Source organism: Hemiscyllium ocellatum, chromosome 37, assembly GCF_020745735.1.
Source record: "Hemiscyllium ocellatum isolate sHemOce1 chromosome 37, sHemOce1.pat.X.cur, whole genome shotgun sequence".
NCBI lineage: Eukaryota > Metazoa > Chordata > Chondrichthyes > Orectolobiformes > Hemiscylliidae > Hemiscyllium > Hemiscyllium ocellatum.
In genome coordinates, this window is record NC_083437.1 from 43,171,199 (window position 1) to 43,183,477 (window position 12,279).

Genomic DNA, 12,279 nt, shown 5'->3' on the forward strand with positions numbered 1-12,279 from the left:
GGGGTGGTGTGTGAATTGAATCAGCTGCCAGAGGAAGTGTCAGAAGCTGGTACAGTTTCATTTAAAAGGTATCTAGATGGGCATAAGAATAGAAGGGTTTGAGGGACATGGGCCAAATGGGATTAGATTAGTTTAAGATAGCTGGTCAGTATGGACAAGCTAGATCAAATGGCTTGAGTTTAGGGCTGGATGGGATGCTTTTCAGAGGGCTGGCGTTTGCTTTGATGGGCCAAATGGCCTCTTTCCATACCGTATGGATTGTACGATTGTAAAAGGAGAAACAAGTTATTTAGTAACTTCCAAATTAGTCTTTAATTGTGTTTGTGCTCACATGGCTGTCATTGCTAAAGCTTGCGACATCTTTGCATTAATTCTGTACCATGTGGTACCTTGGGTTTTAAAAGCAATTTGAGGTATCAGTTTGGTAAATTGAAACTTAAGAAATGATATTGCATCACCATTATGGCACATCAGTTTAAATGTAACTTCAACTACAGAGTTGACTTGTTGGTCTTAAAACACTTCTTTTAAAAGCATGCCACTGATAACATGCAATGCTTTTCAAATAGGTCTTAGGGTCTCAAGCAGATCCAGGATAAATGAAAAACATTAAGCTGTAATTTACCGTAACAATTTCTAGTTTTATATCATCTTTTATTAAAGCTCCAGACACTTTAGGATGAATGATGGCCAAAACCTGGCCAAAGTCAGTTTTAAGGAGAGTCTTAAAGGAAGAAAGGTGTAAGTTTTAGAAAGGGAACATGAGAGCCTAGGGCCCAGAAAGATGTTGGTATGCCCCATACAGGCAAACTAAACTCAGGGATGCTTGAAAGACCAGAATTAGAAGAGTGCAGACATTTGCAAAGCTAGAGGGGCTGGAGGAGAGCAAGATGGAGAAGGCTTTGTTAAGGATGAGAATTTTAAAAATCAAGGCACTGATTTTAACTAGGAGCTAATTTAGATCAGCAAAAGTAACATTAATGTTTGAAGAGACTTGATACAAGGACAGACATTGAGTGTTTTAGACAGTTTAAAATTTCGAAGAAAGAATGGGAGGTTGGGGGGACAGCACTGCTGCCAAACGAGAATTCAATAAATAAAACCAGCAATTTAAATTTAGACTTTCTGGAGATATTTTGAACAAATCAACTTGAAGGAGGGAAATGCAAATTATACATTTTCTTCATGCAGTCTCAAAAATTTCTAGCTTGCTTCAAAAAATTGTAGTAAAACTTTCCACATGCTGTGTTGAATGAACCAAACAGCTGACCCTTGCTTGTAGTTTAACTCTTCCTGCATAACCTTATCTTGGGGAAGACATTTCAAAGCTACACGATTTGCTGCAAGTGCATCACAGCTTTGAGTTAGAAATCTGACAACTTAAAAGTCAGAAGATCTCAAGTGATGCTGACAATTTCTCATTATAAGTATTTATACAAAGACTCCTACATCAAAAAAGTGAAAAGCTGTTACTTCTTCCCAATATTCAGAATTACATTAACAGCTGGATACTGTCACCCGAAATGTATATTTAAAATTGTATTGGTGCAAAACTGTTCCACGCTGCACCAATAACAGTGTAAATGCACCACCTGACCTGACACCAGAATGAACTGAAAATCTCAAAAACGGAGCCATACTCTAGCATGTTTTGAGATCAGTTCAGACCTTGAAATCCTTCAGCTTTACATAATTCGAAACCAGTGAAAACAGACTATTAATGCTCACAGCTTAGAAATACTCCCTTGATTAAAATTAATCCCTGTGCTAATCAAGGCAATCGTATTAAAACTCAATCAGGCAACGTGTTATAGGATTTAATATCAGAATTGCAGCTGACCGATTGTGGTGCTAGACTAACTAGAGGTCCAAATCTCTCTGTGAAGAGTGAAAATTAATTCAATACATTTAGACAGTTGTCAGATTATTCATATCATCATTCAGGAATAAGAACTTGCCAGCCCTAACTGGTATGATTCACATATGAATCCAATTACTTATTGTTGTTTGATGTATTGCTCTCAGGGCAATAACACATGGGCAGTATTTTCCATCATAGTGCAGTCCACTTGTCAAAAACAAAAATATCTCTAAAAGGTATTACCTTGAGAATCTGGAACCAATTGAGAGAGAAAAATGGTGAGAGCTCTTGCTCTTTAAGTGGTTAGCAAGCTCTGATATGAAAAGTTATTTAATCTCAATTCCATACAAAATGAATATTAACTTAAAAAAGCTGATGAAAACTTTGTAAAATATTGGAAATAATCTTTTGATAATGGAAATCAAAGTTATTGCACCATTCATTTCAGAATGGCTTTATCCAAAATGCAAATTCACTTTTGTGCAGGGACAGGTAACAAAAAACAGAGCTATGCAACCAGTCCGAATGGGCAACATCTTTCACACATTGTCTGCTAAAACGTATTTTGACACACAAATACTCCCATGGACCTAATCAACACCATAAAGCAACTGGGAAAGAAATGAAAGCCAGCTCAGAAATTAATTGTTCAGCACTGTAAAGAAGCCAGCAACCTCTATCATTACCTCATTGACCAAGGGGAGAATTTTCTCCAGTTCTTTTTCTTTGTCAACTCTTTCAGTCATTTACCTTTCTTATTGGTTTTTTTCCCCCTCATTCCATCAGTTAGACTTTTGATTCACAAGGGAGTACAGGGTATTGGGGACAGTCAAGAAAATTGTTAGGGCCACTAGATTAACCATGATCGTAGTGATTGCATAACAGACCTCAGGTGCTAAATGACCAACTCTGGCTCCCAATTCTGATATGCAAGCATACTATATTTATCCTGACAAACCAAATTTAAGGGTAAAACATGATTCAAATCTGCTATATCTGAAGTGTACAAAATAATGATGGGAATACATAGAGTCAATAGCCAGAGACTTTTTCTCCAGGGCAGGATTGACTGGTACAAGTAGTCATAGTTTATAGATATTAGGAGGAAAGTATAAAGGAGACATCAGAGGTAGGTTCTTTAGCAAAGAGTTGTGAATGCATGGAATGAGTTGCCAGCTGAGGTGGTGGAAGCGAAGTCATTGGCGACATTTAAGCAACTGCTGGACATGCACATGGATAGCAGTGAGTTGAGGGGTGCACAGGTTAAGTTACTATATATTATATTAGGATTAAGTTTCAGCACAACATCGTGGGCCTAAGGACCCATTCTATGCGGTACTTTTCTATGCTCTATGTCAACGCAAATAAACATTTTGAAAGAATGTGACCAGACATGGATACTGTTAATTGTCACTGCATATAGTAATGAGATGTCTGAAATTAACACATTTTAAAATCTTAGCTGTAATACGTAACATCTACATTCATGAGGACAAGTTGAGCAAACACACAATAAATCCCATCAATGCATAAATGCTATACCATAAATGGTTTAAAATAGTCTTAAATAAAGCACACAGACAGAGTTTGTTTGGAACAGCCACCCATTTCCTGCCTGTGGGGAGAAGCACTGACAATAGTTTGTCTAGTCCCGATGGGCGCGATGCACTAACAAGCTGAGCTAACCACCTCTCAGATTCTGACGGAAAAATATCTCCCCTGGCACAAGAGGCCCAGAGAAAAACAAGGACATCTGTACATACAAGTTATTCCAATAATGATCAGCTTTTTGAAAAACTAATATTTTTAAAGGAAATTAAGACTTAGAAAAGTCAGATCACACTCCTCTCCATGTAAACATGATTAACTATAATGGTAATTCTAACAACAGGATCAATTTGGAATCACATCTTTACAAGTGATTTCATGTAACCAGCATTAAAAGCTAAATTCTGCCCAGAGAATTAGGTCCATATTTTATTATTTAGTAGGCAAATTGGAGTAATAAAAACCCACCAGTATAGTGGAACCCAAAATGGCTCTGTGCGCTGCTTCACAACTGAGATCGTGTATAGCAGATTCCTTTTAATTAAGACTTTTTAATACAAGATAAACTGGAAAAAGGAATTCACAAAATTAGCCCAGACCACAAAACCCTGAAGCGATAAAATTTTCCACTGATAAATCGATTTCAATTAATTCCCTGAAGTATACAGGTATATACAAGATCTTGATTCTTACCAAATGTGCACACCACAAAAACCTTGAACATACAAACAGTGGCCAAATGCCCGCTCAAGCCTGCTCTGCCATTTAATATAAATCGCTGGTCTGATTACAACTTCAAATTACAACATTCTCATCTACTCCCAATAACCTTCCACCCTATACTCGAGTCAATCTGCCTTTGTACTAAAAAATAATCAAAGACTCTGCTTTCACCACTTTTTCAGAAAGGGAGTTCTAAATACATACTCTACAGAACTTTTTTGCCTAACGTCTTTAAACAGCCAACCTTTTAAAAATAGTGATCCCTAGTTCTCTATTCTCTCAAGGAATATTCTCCACAGCTACGCTGTTAATGCCTCTTAGTTGTTTCCATCAAATTATCTGTCTTCTAAACTCCAACAGATACAAGCCTAGCTTTCCAATCTTTCCTCAGAAGACAACTTGCCCATTTCAGATTGGAGTCTGGTAAACCTGCTCTGAACTGTTTCCAACAGATTTACATTTTACATTCTATTACAAATTTTCAAGAAAAATAACTTTTGTTCATTTATTACTGGAAATTTTTGATCATTACTAGAGTGGCACAGTGGTTAGCACTGCAGCCACATAGCAGCAGGGATCCAAGTTCGATTCCACCCTTGTGAGATGGTCCATATGGTGTTTACACATTCTTCTTGTGTCTGCATGGGTTTCACTCCCACAGTTCAAAGATGGGCAGGTTAGGTGGATTGGCCATGCTAAATTGTCTGTCACGACCATGGATATGTAGGCTAGGTGGATTAACCATAGGATTATGGAGATAGGGTAGGAGACTGGGTCAGTGGGAGGCTCTGCAGATGATTGGTGCAGAATTAATGGGACAAATGGCCTTTTCCCACATTGTGGGGATTCAATGATACATGGCCAAATTGTACATATTTTGACAATCTTGTCTTTACCTAACATCAGTACAATGTTTCTTGGGATACTCAGTCAATTTTGACTACAAGCAGTAATTGCAATCAATTTTACTCTCCCTTAATAGGACTGAAAAGAGCACTAATCACTTCTACTGCAATCTTTAACTATAGAAGACAACTTGAGTGCCTCTACCTCCGAGTCCTGGGTTCAAGTCCTACCTGCTCCAGAGGCGCATCATAACACATCTGACTAGGCTGATCAAAAAATATCTAGAAAATGATTGGAATCTGGAACCCAGCTAGTCTGTACATCGGATAAACCCCTCAAACAGGGAGAACTGGTTACGTACAAGTTTAAAAAAACTGTGTACAGCATTTCATTACAAAGTTGTTTCAAATGCTGTGGACTTTGTTTAAAAGTGCATTTTTAAACATTCAATACTTGGAAAGTGAATTCCAAACTAACGTGCAAATGGAGAAATCACTAACCCAACCACCACAACAGCACTTTGCAGTAAAGAATTCCAGACTGATCCACGAACAGCCAATCACAACTTGAGAGCGGAACCACAAAATGGCTAAAGATGACAGGTTCTCTTCTCTATAAAAGCTGTTAGGTAATGCATTTGCACTTTCACAACAACCTGACACCTTCATGGTCAGATACAAGTTTCTCCCACAAATATTTTACTTTAACTATGGCTTCAAATTTCTAACTGCCATGGTGCTATTTAAATCTACATTCTAAATCATTGGTTTAAGCCTCCAAACAGCTAATAATTTGATGGTGGGATACTCAGACTCTCCAATACCACAACTCTACTGTTAAACCAAATATAAAGACACTTAACTCCAGCATGCTATCACCCACTTCTATGCAGGGTCTTTTTAAATACAATGTAAAGCTGAGGGGAGTTGTTTTACTTTGCTCCAGTGTGAATGCTCTCAATATTCCACTAGAATACCATTTTATCTATTATAATCTCAGAACAATATTGCCCTTAAAGATGTAATTATGCGCAAATCTGCCAATTCAGAACAACCCAATTAGTTTCATTGCCTCACTACTTCTCCATATCCCTGCAATCTTCTCCTCCCAGTATTTATTCAACTTCCTTTCGAAGGCTATTGTTGAATTTATGAGTACCACCCTATCAGTCATTCCAACTCCAAATGCTAAACTATTAAAAGCGATTTCTTATATTTTTTATTCTTGTGCTACTGCGGTCTTGTTACTCACCCTTGAACCACTAAAAAGTCTATGAATTCTCAGCTGATTTTAAGCAGCTCTAATAAACTGGTCCCAGCTTTCCAGCTTCAATAACGACCTTCAGCTTCTCCAATCTATATACATTATAGAAATATCCAACCCAAAATCATTCCAGTAAACTTCAGACCTTTCAGGTCCTTCCCAAGAATTGGACAATATTACAACTACAGTCAACCCAGCATTTTTGTAAAGTGTGGCATTTGTCCTTCTTGGTTCTACTCAAAGCTCAGGATCAGCTTGTATGTTGATTATCCTTCCAACTTCAGAGTTTTACACACACACCCCGTCAGGTCTCCCTTCTTGAACCATTTAGTTTGAACTATTGCTCTTCATTCTTCTTTCTAAAATGCAACACACTATTCTGCATTGAATCTCAACTGCTCATTCCACCAGTCGATGAATACTTTGCCCTTGTTGTGGTTCTGTTCGCCGAGCTGGGAATTTGTGTTGCAGACATTTCGGCCCCTGTCCAGGTGACATCCTCAGTGCTTGGGAGCCTCCTGTGAAGCACTTCTGTGATCTTTCCTCCGGCATTTGTAGTGGTTTGAATCTGTCGCTTCCGGTTGTCAGTTCCAGCTGTCCGTTGCAGTGGCCGGTATATTGGGTCCCGATCGATGTGCTTATAGCGTTTCACAGGAGGCTCCCAAGCACTGAGGATGTCACCTAGACAGGGGACGAAACGTCTGCAACACAAATTCCCAGCTCGGCGAACAGAACCAAAACAAGCACCAAGCTACAAATCTTCTCACAAACTTTGAACTTTGCCCTTGTTACACAACTACAAAAACAGCATTACAAGCATAGCCCATGTCATATGGTTTAAACAAACAGTGCAGCTGATCAAAAGTCATTCATAAAACCTGTTCAAAACCTTCAGATCAAACTGTTGACTAACTGTTGCCCAGTTCTTCTAATTTGAATGTAAAAGTGAAGGACCAAAGGAGTTGTGCACAACCCTCAAGACAATTGTCTTGTTCCACATTTCTTTACTTCAAACATTCCATGCTGTATATACAGTATACATCTTTAAGGAAACTGCTGCATAATATTTCAAGATAAATGTCTTGATTGCATGAATTTGTTGTGTTGCAAGTTGATAAAATACTAAAATTTGTAATAGGAGGATCATAAATACCAAGTTGAATCCAAACTGAATGTGGAGGAAGAAATGACCTCAAGATGTTAATATATAAAATTCCAAAAACCAATACAAAGCAAATGATTTGTACAATCAGAATTTTTTTTAAAAAACGATCAATACAAAGGGAAAGGAATCCCTCTGTTGAAAAGCATCTAGGCCCCAGAGCATGCCCAGTTTTGGATGATCCACCTTAGGAAGGAATTATTGGCTTTATACAAGCATAGATTCACCATGAAACTGAGATTGTACAGTCAAAATTAAAGCAAAGTCACTGACAAGTAAAATCAGGAAGCAGTTTTAAACAAAATAGTAAAAATCAATTTTCAAAAGAGGATGGCAGTTGGGCTGGTTGAAATTTAAATTGATAGTGTGGTACTGGCAAAGCATAGCAGGTCAGGCAGTATCACAGGAGCATAAGTCTTTCATCAGACATGAGGCTTGTGGATGGGAGAGGACAGAGAGATAAATTGGAGGGGTGTTGGGGGAAGGTAGCTAAGAATGCGATAGGTGGATGAAGGTGGGGGAAAGGTGATAGGGTGGAGCAGACAGAGGACACCCTTAAATTTATCTAAGTTAAACATGATCTGCCACTCAACTCATTGACCTAACTGAATAGGGGGGAGGTTCAACAAGACCTGGGTGCCCTTGTATACCAGTCACTGAAAGTAAGATGGAGTAAATGATGAAGATGGTAAATGGTACACTGGTCTTCACAATGAAAGGATTTGAGTACAGGAGCAGGGATGCCCTGCTGCAACTATACAGGGCCATGATCGGCAGTCTCCTGAGGTTTATAAACCATTAGCTGAGTTGCCATTACAGCACTGTGCCCCAATTCTGGGCACTGCATTTGATAATGAGGGTGAAGGCTTTTGAGAATAGAAAGAGAATGGTTCCAAAGATGTCAGAATAGAGTTATGTAATTGGGACAGAGCAACTGGGGTTACTCTCCTTAGAGGAAATGGAGGATTGCAAATGCTGGAGATCAGAGTCGAGAGCGTAGTGCTGGAAAACCACAGCAGATCAGACAGCATCCAAGGAGCAGGAGACCCCACATTTCAGGCATAAGCCCTTCATCGGGAATGCCCACTGCTGTTCCCCAGATGTAAGTCACCAGCCTGATATTTAGGCAAAATATAAAAGGGAAAAATGTAATACATAATCAATGTACTTCAGCATATTGCCTAATGGTTGTTTTATCAGCAACACTGGGAGAAACCTCAAAAACAGCCTCCTGGGTAGAAAATAAGAATTATACCCAGCAATCAAAAACAAGATCATTAATGGGAAAAGGCCAAACATCAAAACACAAGCAAACAATAAGTGTCAAATGCAGGTTTATCATTGCAACACATTCTCAAGGTTCAGAACCAAGAACAATTCAATGCAGGTCATTCAGGCATCTTCTCAAGATGAATTCAGTTAGTTCCACTCTCCAACTTTCCCCTAGAGTGTTGAAGGTGCTTACAAAAATAGTTGCATACTTTTGGGAACCTTCGTGTACTTGGGCAAATGATAAGTCATCCATTATTCAGTAAAAATGAATAAACCACTGAGAAAAGACCAAGTTAAATCAATAACAACTGGATGCAGGAGAATGAAGTGGAAGAATGATGTGTGATGCCAAGTGTGGCTGAACAACTTGGTACTCAGTATTTCATTCATACATAATAAATGGGTAGTGAAGTCCTAAAAGATTAAAAGAACTATAATCTTCACTAAGAGGGAAACTTACTTGATTTGAATACAGAGTTATTACATTTAGTAAGATCTGGATAAAACATCAGACTAAACTAAATTTCAAACACAACAAATGAAGAACATTGCACTTAATTTTGTTTGGTGTGTACAAAGTCTTAAGAGGATACTTTGACAATATAGAAGAAAAGCAACAGCTGGAAGTAGACAATTGTACACCCAATACAAATTTAAATTTAAAAAAAGCATTCATGAAAATATGAATTTCTAGAAAATTATTACTACACTGCACAAATCTTGGCCAAGATGGGGTTTGAATAGTTTCCACTCCATTTTTGGCAACTAAGTATCGTAATTGAAGTTTGCGTTTAGTCTTTGCACATCAAAACTCCAATACAGCAATTCCATGTACTATAAATTCCAGTTGAGTTTATTCATATTACAAGCTTAAGTTGTCCAAAACTTACCTAAACTTCTAATCATACATATAAAAGTTAAAGCATATTTATTGAAAATCAAGGATTTTGACAAAAACTATTAACGTTTAAGTCTATGACAGATTTATTTAATAAGCAAATGCAGTCTGAAAAACATGCTAAACAAAATTCTACTAAACTGCAGATCGAGAGATTTGAAACTAATTTAAATGAGTTTAGAACATGTCAGGAACTTTTCTCATTGTTCAACAGTTAATGCCCTACCATTTCAAGATTAAAAGAAACAATGGTCCAAATCGTCATTACTAAAAAATGGAATGTTGAGTTTGTACATACATTTCAGGACAAGTTAGCAATGTCACCCATTTCAGAGGCAAAGTGGGAAATATATCTCAGCGTTGCCTCTGACCACCTCTCTGCCTATTCCTAGCACAGTTACACAAATAGACACTGACCGTTACTTAACTATGCTTTTAATCAGGAGTGGTCAGTGGTATACTTGAAGTTGGGGACCAGTTGATGCTAGAATCTTTCTGTACCAAACGGTAGATGGATATTTACATTAGTTAGAATTAGGACCCTAGCTAATTTTGTCTGCTATGAAGACATCATTTCTCCTACAATTTCACCATTTTAAGGTGGTTAACAAAAGGATGATTAACAAGTGCATGTAGACAGGCTTTGTGAAGAATAACAGTTCAGCAGTAAAGCTATCCTCCATGACCGACTTGTAATTCTTAAATTTCAAGAATTGCTCATTCCTTATCATATATAAAATATATGTTGCTTTGTTCCCACATAAATGGTATTTGAAAATACAAACAATCCCAGAGATAGAAAGCATTGATTCAAAAAACAGCATGACCCCACCTACTCAATTTCCCATTACTCATCATAAATTCGATACTCTAAGGAATAAACCTCTTGGATGTACACATAACGCACTTTGATGTAAAAAAAATCGCTGTTTAAATACTAAGCACCATATTATATAAGAACAACTATCGAATGATGAACACAAGAAAACGGGGTTTAAAAAAGACCAAGGCGCGAGTCTCTTTCACTTAAAAAAAAGCGATGGAGTAAGATTACTGCAAACAGAGAAGATTACCAAATAGTCTTAATATGGCATTGTGGTTGATCAGTAATGGCCTTTTGGACAATAAGAGGCATTTATAGGCATGAAGAGGTGCAGGAAGAAGCCACTTTGTAGACAAAATTCAATAATCCGACGCAACATCAATTGTACTAAAGCAAATCTTCGGCGATGGGCAAATTTCAGCCTGGAAACCCAGCCCTGCAAGAAATAAGGAGGAGCCCCCAGCACAACCCCCGAATGTTAAAATAGGCTCTACTAAAAAGACGGGAAATTCACACGTTTGGCCGCGTTGCGGGCAGGAAGCGGGGAGAGAAAAAACGTTCAGACCCGTCGAAGTATTGGAGTCAGATGCTAGGATTTTACACCCAATTTACCCCCCTCGTTATTTCTTGGGAGAGAGGGAGAGAGATTGCCATCGCCATGTTTGGAGTCCGGGCCCAGATTGAGGAACTCATTCATTATCGGGGAAAGGGGGACCATCCTCTGACCAACACACGAAATAAAACCCTATTTCAAACCGCGACATTTCTCACCCCTCCCCCCCACACACGAGTATGGGGAGGGGGGGGACAGATGGGATTTACCCCTCTCCCGGGTATCGGCGATACACCGCCCCCCCCCTCCCCAAACTCCCGGGAGTAACGGCTTCTCCTCCTCTCCGAGGGCCTCACCTACAGTTCCTCGGTCCCGGTCAGTAGCATCGACCTCTGTCAGCCCGGGCTCCGGAGGCGGCGGCTTCTTCCTCCTCCTCCTCCTCCTCCTCCTCCCCCTTTCCCCGGCTCTGGCTCCGACTTCAGGCCCCGGACCTGCTCCTTCAGATTTTTCTTTTCCTTCTTTCGATGCCTTCCGTTTATTTCTCTTCTTCCTCGGTGTGCTTTCTTTGTTCTGTCGCTCTCGGTGACGGATGGCGGGGGTAGCGGGGTTTTTACTGTATTTGTCAGCCCCCTCTCACAGTCGCGCTCTCCCTCTTTCCCCCTCAGCCGCTCCGAGCGCGCCAGCCCGCGGCCATTAGATGGAGACAGAGCCACTCACCCGGATGGGCGCGGCCCCAGCACCGCCCCTGCGCCGAACGCCCGGGAAACCCCGCATGCTCGTCCCTGCGTTTCCTCGCCGCGCCCAGGCCCTGAGAGCGAGAGCGCGCGCGCCAGCCACGTGATCTCCCGCTGACCTCCGCCAGCAGCGTCCTCTTGTCTACCGGAGCGGCACTGCAAGGGCAAAATTCATCCACCCCCTCTTCAATATTCACCCCTTTTCAATATTTACTCCCATCACCCCCTTTAACCTTCACCCACTTCAATATTCACTCCCATACACCTCCCTTCAATATTCAACCCCCATTCATCCCACCATTCACCTTCAAAATTCACTCCCATCCACCCCTTGAATATTCATCATTCATTTCTTTTAATATCTACTCCCATCTATCCCTTTTCAACATCCTCCCCATCCATTCTCTTCAACATTCGCTCCTATCTATCCCCTTTCAATGTTCACTCTTCATCCTTTCCATTCGACATTCAATATTCACCCTCTTGAACTACTTTCAATATTCACTCAGTCCACACATTGCCAAAAGGTGTGGTGCTGGAAAAGCACAGCCGGTCAGGCAGCATCTGAGGAGCAGGAGAGCTGACGCTTTGAGCAT

The 12,279-nt window shown here is 39.9% G+C and overlaps 1 protein-coding gene across 1 annotated transcript in view; it reads right to left on the minus strand.

Moving 5' to 3' along the window:
* LOC132833794 (guanine nucleotide-binding protein G(I)/G(S)/G(T) subunit beta-1) overlaps positions 1–11,692 on the minus strand; it is a 69,235-nt gene extending 57,543 nt beyond the window's left edge. The window contains exon 1 of the mRNA XM_060852376.1: positions 11,306–11,692. The gene's annotated coding sequence lies outside the window, so the exon portion shown is untranslated. The remainder of the gene's footprint in view (positions 1–11,305) is intronic.
* Between the last annotated feature and the right edge of the window lie 587 nt (positions 11,693–12,279).